At 41.4% G+C, this 11,909-nt stretch overlaps 1 protein-coding gene across 1 annotated transcript in view; it reads right to left on the bottom strand.

Moving 5' to 3' along the window:
* LOC114117625 (CD48 antigen-like) overlaps window positions 1-11,449 on the bottom strand; it is a 46,352-nt gene extending 34,903 nt beyond the window's left edge. The window contains exon 1 of the mRNA XM_042256585.2: window positions 11,342-11,449. The gene's annotated coding sequence lies outside the window, so the exon portion shown is untranslated. The remainder of the gene's footprint in view (window positions 1-11,341) is intronic.
* Between the last annotated feature and the right edge of the window lie 460 nt (window positions 11,450-11,909).

Genomic DNA, 11,909 nt, shown 5'->3' on the forward strand with positions numbered 1-11,909 from the left:
GACCATTCCAATATTCTTGTCTGGAAACTTCCATGGACAGAGGAGCCTGGCGGGTCCATGGGGCTACAAAGAGTCAGACACGGCTGAGCAACTGAGCACACAGCACTAGGCAAGAAGTAAAGGAGACACAAGGTTTGAAATGAAGGGGAACAAGAGTTATTCAGTGACAAAGTATTATAGAAGAGTGAGCATTTTATTAACAAAAGATTGTGCTATTTTTCTGGCTTTTGTGATCTTTGTATTTGTTCAGGTTTTAAAACCTTGCCACACATTGGGACTTCTTTTCTCATTCTAACTAGACTTATTTTCATTCCTATTTGCATTTAGAGTTCTATTCTTTTTCTCATGAGAGCACCCCAAATTGTATAAGCCTCAGTTCTTAAAGACCTGGTTTCATGAAGGCAAGAAGAAAAGGATAAACGACCCAATCAAATAATGGGCCAAAGAACTGAATAGACATTTCTCCAAAGAATACATACGGATGGCTAACAAACACATGAAAAGATGCTCAACATCACTCATTATTAGAGAAATGCAAATCAAAACCACAATGAGGTACCACTTCACACCAGTCCGAATGGCTGCGATCCAAAATCTGCAAGCAATAAATGCTGGAGAAGGTGTGGAGAAAAGGGAACCCTCCTACACTGTTGGTGGGAATGCAAACTAGTACAGCCACTATGGAGAACAGTGTGGAGATTCCTTAAAAAATTGCAAATAGAACTACCTTATGACCCAGCAATCCCACTGCTGGGCATACACACCGAGGAAACCAGAATTGAAAGAGACACATGTACCCCAATGTTCATCGCAGCACTGTTTATAATAGCCAGGACATGGAAACAACCTAGATGTCCATCAGCAGATGAATGGATAAGACAGCTGTGGTACATATACACAATGGAGTATTACTCAGCCGTTAAAAAGAATTCATTTGAATCAGTTCTGATGAGATGGATGAAACTGGAGCCGATTATACAGAGTGAAGTAAGCCAGAAAGAAAAACACCAATACAGTATACTAACACATATATATGGAATTTAGACAGATGGCAATGACGACCCTGTATGCAAGACAGGAAAAAAGACACAGATGGGTATAATGGACTTTTGGACTCAGAGGGAGAGGGAGAGGGTTGGATGATTTGGGAGAATGGCATTCTAATATGTATACTATCATGTAAGAATTGAATCTCCAGTCTATGTCTGTCGCAGGATACAGCATGCTTGGGGCTGGTGCATGGGGATGACCCAGAGAGATGTTATGGGGAGGGAGGTGGGAGGGGATTCATGTTTGGGAACGCATGTAAGAATTAAAGATTTTAAAATTTAAAAAATAAAAAACCAAAAGCATTTAAAAAAAAGAAAGAAAGAAAAGGATGATAGCCAGAATATAAAGATGAAGGGAGGTCTGCTGACTCTGGTATATGAGAGAAATCTCTGTATAAATGTACAGACTGAGAAAGAGCAGTGAGTGCTGAGTCGCTTCAGTCATGTCTGATTCTTTGCAACCCTATGGACTGGGGCCCACCAGGCCCTTCTGTCCATGCGGGTTCTCCAGGCAAGAATATTGGAGTTGACATGCTCTTCTTTAGGAGATCTTGCCAAAGCACGGATAGAACCCACGTCTCTTTTGTCTCCTGCACTAAGAAATAGCCGTAGGATGAAGCTAATAGTAGAGGAGAGTGGAAATAAATCTCTATCACTCTTACCTCAAATACTGTTACACAAAACCTCACATTGCTCAGCATTGTATCTACACCTATTTTGGGGGTTGGCCAAAAAGTTCATTTGGGTTTTCCCATAGGCTGTTACTTTCCACATGTCTATCATTTACAAAAACATTCTTTTGAATAAAGATTAAAAATACCTATGGCCCCAGGTCTTTCAAGTTCCTAGTCATTAATCCTTCCGACTATCCATTGAACAGTTAGTTATGGAGCATTTAACCTATGCCTGTTGCATTCAGAGACACACTTAGGCATCAATTTCCACAGTGCTTCTGATTGGTCCATCCCATGCTCTATAATCTCTGTGACATAATCAGTCAGTCCAAACGACAATATTTGAACAATGACTACATGCCAGGTCATGTGCCAGGCTCCAACACCAGCAAGGTAGACAGAGTCTCTCACCTCTTAGACCATTCAGCCTCTTCAGGAGCATACATTCTCTTCAGGATTTCTAAATTTTTGGACACATATTCTAGACTTGTTCTCATTCCATTGCTTGTTTCCATGTGAGTTAATAAAAGCGGTGATAATGGGCAGCCTGGGTCAGTGTTTCTCAGCCTTGGCCCTATTGACATTTTGGGCCAGGAAATCCTTTTGCAGAGATGTCTTTGTGTATTGTAAGATGTGTAGTGGCTTCCCTGGCCTCAGCTCACTAGATGCCAGTAACATCATTCCAGTTGGGATCTTCAAAAATGTCTCCAGACAATGCCAAATACTCCCAGGGAGGCAAAAATCTTACCTCCTTCATTCTGGTTGAAAACTGTTGGCTTAGGCATCCTTGGTAGACTCTCCATCAAGTCTCAAAAATATGAAGAATATAGCACAACCCACAAGTAACCATTTTATTTCTAAGGAGGAAGTCACTGCCATCTATCAGGATGGCTTTTTTTTTTTAAATCATTATGCATACATGGTATAGGAAGGGGGAAGGACAGCTGCAACATCCTGTTCATGCCTGTATGTTAAAACTCAGATCATATTAAAGTCATCCATTTAATACCTGTTACTTGCCTTTATCACCAGACTAGAAGCTTCCTAAGGACAGAAAATGAATCTTATAAATTAAAGTCATTTCCATTGTAGAATGGTAGTTAAGAACATGGGCTCAGGAATTAGGCTATTCAAATCCTGACCCTGTCACTTATTAGCGTGTAACTGCCAACATTTTACCTGACCTCTCTGCCTTCATTTTAGTTTATCTTACAGAGTGTGTGATGATGAAGTTCATGTATCAAGATTACTGAGTTAAAGGATGCCCAGATAGCTTGTAATACACTCTTTCTGGATGGTCTGTAAGGTTTTTTTCAGGAGAGATTAGCATTTGAATTGGTAATTCAAATTTGACTGGGTAGAGAAGATCACCCTCACCAATGTGGGTAAGCATCACCCAACTAGCTGAGGCCCAGAATTGGACAAAAAGGAAAGAATAAAAGCATATTTCTGTCTACTGTGAGTTGGGGTATTCCATCTTCTTCTATCCTTGAGCATCAGTGCCCCTGGTCCTTGACCTTAGGACTTGAACTACAGCTTAGACCACTGGCTTCCCTGAAGCCTCTTTGTGGAAGGATTAATGAAGTAGAGTCTACTAAGAATGAAGATTACAGAGTGTAGAAACTCAAATTGTGAGTCTATATATTCTCAGATCTGTGGATTTCTACTGAAACTACACAAGGAACTTTCTTGGCCTTCATCTTAGAGATGGCAGATCATGGGACTTCTCCAGAGAAGTATAGAATATGGATTATGCTTCCATAACTATGTGTGTGTGCTAAGTCAATTCAGTCATGTCTGACTCTGTGTGACCTCATGGACTGTAGCCCCCCAGGCCCCTCTGTACCTGTCTATTCTCCAGGCAAGAATACTAGAGTGGATTGCCATTCCCTTCTCCAGGGTAATTTCCCGACCCAGGGATCAAACTGACATCTCTTACCTCTAAGGTGCTATGGCTGGCGAGTTCTTTACCACTAGCGCCACCTGGGAAACTGTGTGAGACTCACTCTCTCTATATATCCCATTGATTCTTTTTCCCTAAAGAATCCGGACCCAGAGTAACACAAATAAAATGCTTAGAATGTAATTTGATTAATTCAAATAATCAATACACATAAAATACTTGGTATAATACTTGGAAGATTCAGTTCAGTTCAGTTCAGTTCAGTCACTCAGTTGTATCCGACTCTGTGAGCCCATGAATCGCAGCACACCAGACTTCCCTGTCTGTCACCAACTCCCGGAGTTTACTCAGACTCATGTCCATTGAGTCAGTGATGCCATCCAGCCATCTCATCCTCTGTCATCCCCTTCTCCCCCTGCCCCCAATCCCTCCCAGCATCAGGGTCTTTTCTAATGAGTCAGCTCTTTGCATGAGGTGGCCACAGTACTGGAGTTTCAGCTTCAGCATCATTCCTTCCAAAGAAATCCCAGGGCTGATCTTCAGAATGGACTGGTTGGATCTCCCTGCAGTCCAAGGGACTCTCAAGAGTCTTCTCCAACACCACAGTTCAAAAGCATCAATTCCTTGGCACTCAGCTTTCTTCACAGTCCAACTCTCAATTCCGTACATGACCACTGGAAAAACCATAGCCTTGAGTAGATGGGCTAGTCCAGGGCTTCCCTGGTGGTACAAAGATTAAAAGCGCCTGCCTGCAATGTGGGAGACCTGGGTTCGATCCTTGGGTTGGGAAGATCCCCTGTAGGAGGAAATGGCTACCCACTCCAGTATTCTTGCCTGGAGAATCCCATGGATGGAGGAGCTTGGTGGGCTATAGTCCACGGGTCGCAAAGAGTCGGACACGACTGAGCGACTTCATTTTCACTTTGACTAGATGGACCTTTGTTGGCAAAGTAATGTCTCTGCTTTTTAATATGCTATCTATGTTGCTCATAACTTTTGATTAGTAGATAATAAATGTCATGTATTGTTTATTATTATTACCTACATTATTTTTTGTATCCATAAATTCTATACTGTGCATAAATTATTGAGACGTTCTTTTTAAAATTTTTTCCTATGCTTCAGTTTATTCTATTTTTTAAAGTTAAATTTATTTAATTAGAGGCTAATTACTTTACAATATTGTATTGGTTCTGCCACATGTCAACATGAATCTGCCACGGGCGTACACGTGTTCCCCATCCTGAACCCCCCCTCCCACCTCCCTCCCCATACCATCCCTCCGGGTCATCCCAGTGCACCAGCCCCAAGGATCCTGTGCATAGCTTATTGACATGTTTAACACCTGACATTAAACTCATTTTATTGTGCCAAAACAGTGGTAAAATAAGGACTAGAATTTTTTTAGGAACGAATGCCTATTTGTGAATCTGAAAGTATAGAATGTGGTGGAAGGGGGCAAAAAAAAAAAAAAAATTGCAGCAACTCCTGCAGAGGCTTTCACCTATAAGCTAGATCTAGTAAACAACATCAGCGTGTGTAAAAAAGAAACAAACCAGGTCTTTGGTTAGGACATGTGATTATAAGAAAGAGTCCCCAGCACCATCGTAAGACTAGAGAACTTACCTGAAACTTCCTTGGGCAAAGAAAAATGAGGATGAACTCACTGAGGAATAAAGAATACAGAGCATAGAGACTGAAGTTATGATTCAGACTCAGTTATAATATACATTATTTCTTCATCTGAGAATGAAGTCTGCTTCATAATAATAAAACAGGGAACATTTCATACAAAGATGGGCACAAGAAAGGACAGAAATGGTATGGACCTAAGAGAAGCAGAAGATATTAAGAAGAGGTGGCAAGAATACTCAGAAGAACTATACAAAAAGATCTTAATGACCCACATAACCACAATGGTGTGATCACTCATCTAGAGCCAGAATTCTGGAATGCAGAATCAAGTGGGCTTAGGAAGCATGACTTAGAACAAAGCTAGTGAAGGCAATAGAATTCCAGCTGAGCTACCCCTCAAAGATGATGCAGTGAAAGTGCTGCACTCAATATGTCAGCAAATTTGGAAAACTCAGCAGGGGCTACTAACTGGAAAATGTCAGTTTTCATTCCAATCCCAAAGAAAGGCAATGTCAGAGAATGTTTGAACTACTGCACAATTCCATTCATCTCACACAACTTGCAAAATAATGCTCAAAATTCTCCAAGGGAGGCTTCAACAGTGTGTGAACCAAGAGCATCCAGATAGTCAAGCTGGATTTAGAAAAGGCAGAGGAACCAGAGATCAAATTGCCAACATCCTTTGGATCATAGAAAAAGCAAGAGAATTCCAGGAAGGCATCTACTTATGCTTTATTGACGACACCAAAGACTTTGACTGTGTGGATCACAACAAACTGTGGAAAATTCTTCAAGAAATGGGAATACCAGACCACCTTACCTGCTTCCTGAGAAACCTGTATGCAGGTCAAGAGGCAAGAAGTAGAACTGGACATGAAACAATGGACTGGTTCAAACTTGAGCAAGGAGTACATCAAGGCTGTATATTGTCACCCTGCTTATTTAACTTCTATGCAGAGTACATCATGCGAAATCCTGGGCTAGATGAAGCCCAAGTAGGAATCAAGATTGCCAGGAGAGATATCAATAACCTCAGGTATGCAGATGACACCACCATTATGGGAGAAAACGAAGAGAAACTGAAGAGCCTCTTGATGAAAGTGAAAGAAGAGAAGGAAACATTTGGCTTAAAACTCAACACTCAAAAGAGTAAGATCATGGCATCTAATCCCATCACTTCGTGGCAAATAGATGGGGAAAAAAATGGAAACAGTGACAGACTTTATTTTTGGGGGCTCCAAAATCATTGCAGATGGTGACTGCAACCATGAAATGAAAAAACGCTTGCTCCTTGGAAGAAAAGCTATGACCAACCTAGACAGCATCTTAAAAAGCAGAGACATCACTTTTCCGACAGAGTTCCGTCTAGTCAAAGCTATGGTTTTTCCAGTAGTCAAGTATGAATGAGAGTGTTGGACCATAAAGAAGGCTGAGTGCCAAATAATTGATGCTTTTAAATGGTGGTGCTGGAGAAGACTCTTGAGAGTCCCTTGGACCACAAGGAGATCAACCCAGTCAATCCTCAAGGAAATCAACTCTGAATATTCATTGGAAGGACTGATGCTGAAGCTGAAACTCCAACACTTTGGCCAGCTGATGCCAAGAGCTGAATTGTTGGAAAAGACCCTAATGCTGGGAAAGACTGAAGGCAGGAAGAGGAGGGGATGACAGAGGATGAGGTGATTGGATGGCATCATTGACTCAAAGGACATGAGTTTGAGCAAGCTCCAGGAGTTGGTGAAGGACAGGGAAGCCTGGCATACTGCAGTCCATGGGGTCACAAACAGTCAGACATGACTGAGCGACTGTACTGAACTTACAACATTAAGATCTTGTTTGTCCAGGATATCCCCAACACGTTCCAAAGAGCTTCAAACTAAAGTGTGAGGAGGAGAGGGAAGATATAACAGACATAGTCCCTGAGATTGTGAACGTTTCAAAGGCGAACACCATGTCTTACTCAATTTTGAATCCCCAGAATACTTGGCTCACATTTAGTGTTTAGTATAGAATGGATGGGACAAAATCTATACATAAGTGTTCCCATTCATCTCCTAATAACCTCCAAGTAGTCATATTTTTTATCCCACTTAGCTTGCTTTTGCTTGGCATGTGTGTGTGTTAGTTGCTCAGTCACGTCTGACTCTTCTCTTTGCAGGCTCTTGGACTGTAACCTGCTAGGCTTTTCTGTCCATGGGATTTTCCAGGCAAGAATACTGGAATGGGTTGCTGTTTTCTCCTCCAGGGGATCTTCTTGACCCAGAGATCAAACCTGTGTCTCCTGCATTGCAGATGGATTCTTTATCACTGGGCCACCTAGGAAGCCCTCCTCTTGCTTACTTCTTAAGATTTGTTTGACCTTTATGAGGAACCACTTGGGTTGGTTTAGAAAATAGAGGTTCTATAACATTATGGCTCAAGAGAATGAGAATCTCTGAGCTGTAGAGGAACGGAATAGTTTGAGAAGACTGAAGAGGGCAGATAAGTGTATGATAGGAAGAGGAAGTATTGCTATAGCTTATAAATTGGATTCCTTTTAACATCTTTTGAGAGACTTCAAGTAGAAATTTGAGTTGCTTTTTAATTCCTTGTGAACAATGAAGTGTTTCTTAAGTATCATAATGTGCCTACCTGGGCCAGTGTAGGAGTCCTGTCTTACGCTTGTGTGTGTGAGTCACTTAGTTGTGTCCAGCTCTCTGTAACTCCATGCATTGTAGCCTGCCAGGCTCCTCTGTCAATGGTATTCCCAGGCAAGAATATTGGAGTCGGTAGACATTCCCTTCTTCAGGGGATCTTCCTGTCCCAGGGATTGAACCTGGGTCTCCTGCACTGCAGGCAGATTCTTTACCATCTGAGCCACCAGGGAAGTCTTACGGTTGGGTCCTGGATAAAAGAATCAAAGATGACTCTTATGACATATACAGCAGAGGAGCAGGGAAGAAGCTGCCCAGAAAGTTGTTTCTCAAAAGAGTGCTTCGTGTATCATTCATGGTTTCAGATATCTACAAAGCAATGAAAAGCAGCTAGAGAAACCTTGAAATGAAAACCCAGCAGCCTCAAATGGGCTGAGATTCATGCTTGAGAATAGCAAAGGAAAAGTGAGTTTTGGGAAAAGGATATGAAAAAAGAAAGAATATATGTATACGTATAGCTTCCCTGGTAGCTCAGCTGGTAAAGAATCCACCTGCAATGTGGGAGACCTGGGTTTGATCCCTGAGTTGGGAAAATTCCCTGCAGAAGGGAAAGGCTATCCACTCCAGTATTCTGGCCTGGAGAATTCCATGGATTGTATAGTCCATGGGGCTGCAAAGAGTCAGACACGACTACGCAACTTTCACTTTCACTTTCATATGTATAGTAGAGTCACCTCGCTGTACACCTGAAGCTAACACAATATTGTAAATCAACTATACTCCACTATAAAGTAAAAATGAATTTAAAAAGGAACAGTGAGTTTTGCTATGAAATATCTAATGATAGTGTGGCCTTCAAAAGCCGCATCAAGATAGAAACAGTAGAAAGAATGCTTGATTAACCATAACAAAATGGAAAAACATTCTACTCTTCTAAAAGGATCCTATAATCCAGTCACAAGTTGAATAAAGATGCATTAATATTACTATTATACTATAGATTGCAAAAATTAGCATACAGACATTGTAGCACAATTTGAGATATCCAAGTAGTGGTTTAGTCTATTACAGAGGAGTGTCTAATAAATTCAGATAAATTCCCTGATATTTTCCTTTCATTGTTGTTATTGTTCAGTCACTCAGTCATGTCTGACTCTCTGCAACCCCATGGACTGCAGCACTCCAGGCTTTCCTGTCCTTCACCATCTCCCAGAGCTTGTTCATACTCATGTCCATTGAGTCAGTGATGCCATCCAACCATATTGTCCTCTGTCATCAGGACAATTGTCCTCCTGCCTTCCATCTTTCCCAGCATCAGGGTCTTTTCCAATGAGTCAGCTCTTCGCATTAAGTGGCCAAAGTATTGGAGTTTCAGCTCTACCACCAATCTTCCGATAAATATTCAGGGTTGATCTCCTTGCAGTCCAAGGGACTCTCAAGAGCCTTCTCCAACACCACAGTGCAAAAGCATCAATTCTTCGGTGCTCAGCTTTCTTGACGGTCCACCTCTCACATGCACACATGACTGCTGGAAAAACCATAGCTTTGACTAGACGGACTTTTGTCAGCAAAGTAATGTCTCTGCTTTTTAAGATGCTGTATAGGTTTGTCATAGCTTTCCTTCCAAGGAACAAGCGTCTTTTAAATTCATGACTGCAATGACTATCTTCAGTGATTTTGGAGCTCAACCAGATAAAGTCTGTCACTCTTTCCATTTCTCCCCCATCTATTTGCCATGAATTGATGGGACCAAATGCCATGATCTTAATTTTGTGAATGTTGAGTTTTAAGCCAGTTGTTTTCACTCTCCACTTTTCCCTTCATCACATGGCTCTTTAATGCCTCTTTGCTTTCTGCCATAAGGGTGGTATCATCTGCATATCTGAGGTTATTGATATTTCTCTCGGCACTCTTGATTTCTGCTTGTGCTTCATCCAGCCAAGCATTTCACATGATGTGCTCTGCATATAAGTTAAATAAGCAGGGTGACAGTATGTAGTCTTGACATATTATTTTCTCAGTTTTGAACCAGTGCATTGCTCCATGTCCAGTTCTAACTGTTGCCTCTTGACCTGCAAACAGGTTTCTCAGGAAGCAGGTAAGGTGGACTGGTGTTCCTGTCTCTTTAACAGTTTTCCAAAATTTATTGTGATCCAACAGTCAAAGGTTGTGTCAATGAACCATAGTCAATGAAGCAGAAGTAGATGTTTTTCTGGAATTCCCTTGCTTTTTCTATGATCCAATGGATGTTGGCAAGTTGATCTCTGGTTCCTCTGCCTTTTCTAAATCCAGCTTGACTATCTGGAAGTTCTTGGTTCACATACTGTTGAAGCCTCCCTTGGAGAATTTTGAGCATTACTTTGCTAGTGTGTGAGATGAGTACAATGGTGTGGTAGTTCAAACATTTTTTGGCATTGCCTCTCTTTGGGACTGGAAGAAAAACACCTCTTCCAGTCCTGAGGCCACTGCTGAGGTTTCCAAATTTGCTGCCATATCGAGTGCAACACTTTCACAGCGTCATCTTTCAGGATGTGAAATAGCTCCGCTTGAATTCCATCACTTCCACTAGCTTTGTTGGTAGTGATGCTTCCTAAGGTCCACTTGACTTCACACTCCAGGATGTCTGGCTCTAGATGAGTGATCACACCATCATGGTTTTCTGGGTCATTAAGATCTTTTTTGTATAGCTCCTCTGTGTGTTTTTTGCCACTTCTTCTCAATATCTTCTGCTTCTGTTAGGTCCATACCATTTCTGTACTTTATTTTGGCCATCTTTGCCTGAAATGTTCCCTTGGTATCTCTAATTTTCTTGAAAAGATCTCCGGTCTCTCCCATTCTATTGTTTTCCTCTATTTCTTTACTTTGATCACTTTAGGAAGGGTTTCATGTTTCTCCTTGTTATTCTTTGGAACTCTGCATTCAGATGGCTGTATCTTTCCTTTTCTCCTTTGCCTTTCGAGTCTCTTCTTTTCACGGGTATTTGTAAGGCCTCTTCAGACAACTGTTTTGCATTGTTGCATTTCTTTTTCTTGGAGATGATTTTGATCACCACTTCCTGTACTATGTTATGAACCTCCATCCATAGTTCTTCAGGCACTCTGTCTATCGGATCTACTCCCTTGAATATATTTGTCGCTTCCACTGTACAATTGCAAGGGATTTGATTTAGGTCGTACCTGCATGAAGGCAATGGCACCCCACTCCAGTACTCTTGCCTGGAATATCCCACAGATGGAGGAGCCTGGTAGGCTGCAGTCCATGGGGTCGCGAAGAGTCGGACACGACTGAGCGACTTCACTTTCACTTTTCACTTTCACACAATAGAGAAGGAAATGGCAACCCACTCCAGTATTCTTGCCTAGAGAATCCCAGGGATGGGGGAGCTTGGTGGGCTGCCGTCTATGGTGTCGCACAGTCGGACACGACTGAAGCGTCTTAGCAGCTTACCTGCATGACCGAGTAGTTTTCCCTACGTTCTTCAACTTGCGTCTGCATTTTGCAATAAGAATTTCATCATCTATGCCACAGTCAGCTCCCAGTCTTGTTTTTGCTGATGTTTAGAGCTTCATCATCAGCTGAAAATAATATAAGCATTCCGATTTCGGTATTGACCATCTGGTGATGTTCGTGTGTAGAGTTGTCTCCTGTGTTGTTGGAAGAGGGTGTTTGTTATGACCAGTGTGTTCTCTTGGCAAAACTCTGTTAGACTTTCCCCTGCTTCATTTTGTACTCCAAAGCTGCCTCTCCAGGTATCTCTTCACTTCCTCCTTATTTTCTTATATATATATATATATTTCTTTTTCTGGTATATTATTGCTTTTTTTTAAATTTTAAAGTAAACTGAAAAAATTTAATTTGCCTTTTAACAATTCCATATTTTATTAGATATAAAACTACTTAAAGTACTACTTTGATTCAATTCTAACAAAAAGTAGCTGTTCATGTGTCTGAATGCTTAGGATGAAGTAACTGTTTATATGTGCAGTTTATAAATGAGGCAGACCTTTCCTATGTT

The sequence above is a fragment of the Ovis aries genome, chromosome 1, assembly GCF_016772045.2.
Source record: "Ovis aries strain OAR_USU_Benz2616 breed Rambouillet chromosome 1, ARS-UI_Ramb_v3.0, whole genome shotgun sequence".
Taxonomy (NCBI): Eukaryota; Metazoa; Chordata; class Mammalia; order Artiodactyla; family Bovidae; genus Ovis; species Ovis aries.